Source organism: Tupaia chinensis, unplaced genomic scaffold (assembly GCF_000334495.1).
Source record: "Tupaia chinensis unplaced genomic scaffold, TupChi_1.0 Scaffold140061_1, whole genome shotgun sequence".
NCBI lineage: Eukaryota > Metazoa > Chordata > Mammalia > Scandentia > Tupaiidae > Tupaia > Tupaia belangeri.
In genome coordinates, this window is record NW_006199940.1 from 496,581 (window position 1) to 498,677 (window position 2,097).

General features: G+C 55.5%; 1 pseudogene; it reads right to left on the reverse strand.

The window, feature by feature from the left end:
• Nucleotides 1-2,097, reverse strand: part of LOC102478709 (uncharacterized) — a 21,238-nt pseudogene that overhangs the window by 18,712 nt on the left and 429 nt on the right.

Here is a 2,097-nt window from a genome sequence, read left to right on the forward strand (position 1 = left end):
GCTCCCCACGCAGCCCGCGGGCCCGCAGCGGTCGGCGAGCTGTGTGGGGTGAGGCGCGGGGCTGCTCCCAAGTGGGGCGCAGGGATGCGGACGGTGGCGAGTTGTGTAGGGTGGGAGCAGGGGTGCGGACGGCGGTCACTGCTCCTACTCTGGGGACTTCTGCGATGCCCCCCCACTTCCTCCTCCAGTTTTCTGGGTCTGCCCTCGGTTTCCTCTCTGGAGCTGTGGTGGTTTCCGGGGTCTTCGCTGCATCCTGGCTTTTGCTCCCCGCTGGTCGCCGAGGTCTCTTCCCTGGGCTCGGTCTGGCTCCCTACGGTGCGGGCCGGGACCCACCCCAGGCTGCTCGCGCAGCCTGCCCGCGGGTTCCCAGTGCCTCCCTCTGCCTGGAGGCCCAGCGCGGGCTGGGCTTCGCGCTCGACTCGCTCCCCGTGGCTGCTGAGCAGGTGGAGAGCGACGGCGGGGATGCGGGTCGGCCGCCAGCCTGCGGGGTGCGCTCGGGCTGCTGCGAGCCACAGTGCTGGGCGCTGGGATCGCCTGGCGCCGCTGCCGCCATCGCGGCAGCAAATGCTGACGCCTTCTTGGATCCTCGCCAGAGCCAGAAATAGCCCCCGGCTCGGAGTCGCAATTAGAGGGGCGGGTCCTGGCTCAGAGGAGTTTAAAAAGGGAACCTTTATTTTTAATGTGATTTTTGTACATCAGTAATAAGAGTAATCCTTTTACAAAAGGAGCTGATTTACTAGAAGAAACAATGACACCAAACCAAACAGGCATTTGATGTGAATCCATTAATTTAAGCTTCAAATCCAACCAAGAAGTTTGTTACTATCTTTCAGTTTTGCATCTGACTCTTCTGAGATCTTCCCACCAGCCGGATAGAGCCCACCAGGGCTTGGTGCTGGCTGATGGCACTAGACAAGAAAGCATTCTCAAGTTTTGTGATTTTACTGGGCTCCAGCTTATCAAGATGCCCTCTTAGACCTGCTTAGATAACAGCCACTTGTTCTTCAGGGCCACGGGAGAATACTGACCTTGTTCAGCAACTCAGGCGCACACCCAACTCAAGTTGATGAGTGGCAGCCTCAAGGTTAGAACCCAACTGGGCAAAAGCGTCAAGCTCAGGACGGTACCATGGTACCTGCCACCTGCTTCAGGTGGCAAATCCAACACAGGACACAGACAAGCCAACATTAATGGCAGACCAGATACAATTCTGCTCACAAGATCTGCCCATAGTGATGGAAGTGACGTTCCCGAGCAGGTGTGTAGACACATCACCAGCCTGTGCACCAGTGATGGGTAACGCAGTCCAGGAGCCTCTAAAAGGACCGTTCCTTTGGGTGATCTCTCCAGCAGCCAAGAGTGTGAGTAGAACTCACCACCAGGATAAGCCTCTTGACCAGGGTGTTGCGGAGCAAAGGAGACAGACATCTGACATCTGACATTAAGCGGCAGCCTCTTTGGGTAAGTCCTCACAGATGATCAGAGCGTGTTTGCCATTGTATCTAATACTCTCCAGTAGAACAGCGGGAAGGAGCCAGGCCCTGAAGGGGGCAGCATCAGGAGCTGCAGTCTCTTCAGCACCTGCGCTGCGGTGGATCTTGACCAATAGCAACACAGACAGTACAGCCTTTTCTGTTCATCAATTCCATCACTGAAATGCTTCTGGTTAATGATTGTGTCAGCAGCAATGGAGGTTTTCCAAGGTTTGTCTGTCGCCAAGAATCAGCTGGCCATGACCAATTGCTACCACGTTATCCACAGCCTTGTCCCAGTCTGTCCTGGTTCTCACACAGAGATTCAAGGAACGATTCCAGGGCCTTTTAAAAAAGGCCAACTTGCTTACGGGTCTAGGAACCGACCGGGCCCTTTCCATCAGTGGCATTACCGAGGGCATCTACACGGCCCAGCAGCTCCTCACCAGCTGGAACGTCCACAACGGTTCCTGTCCTCTTCACAGGACCTCCTTCCTTATTTAGTTATCATCTCCAAACAGGACAGCGTCAACAGCCAGGTTCCTAGTTCAGAGACATAGCCTTCACGGCTGAAGAAAACGCTACTGTTTCTTCTGCCTGCACAACCCTCAGTCCATGCACTCAG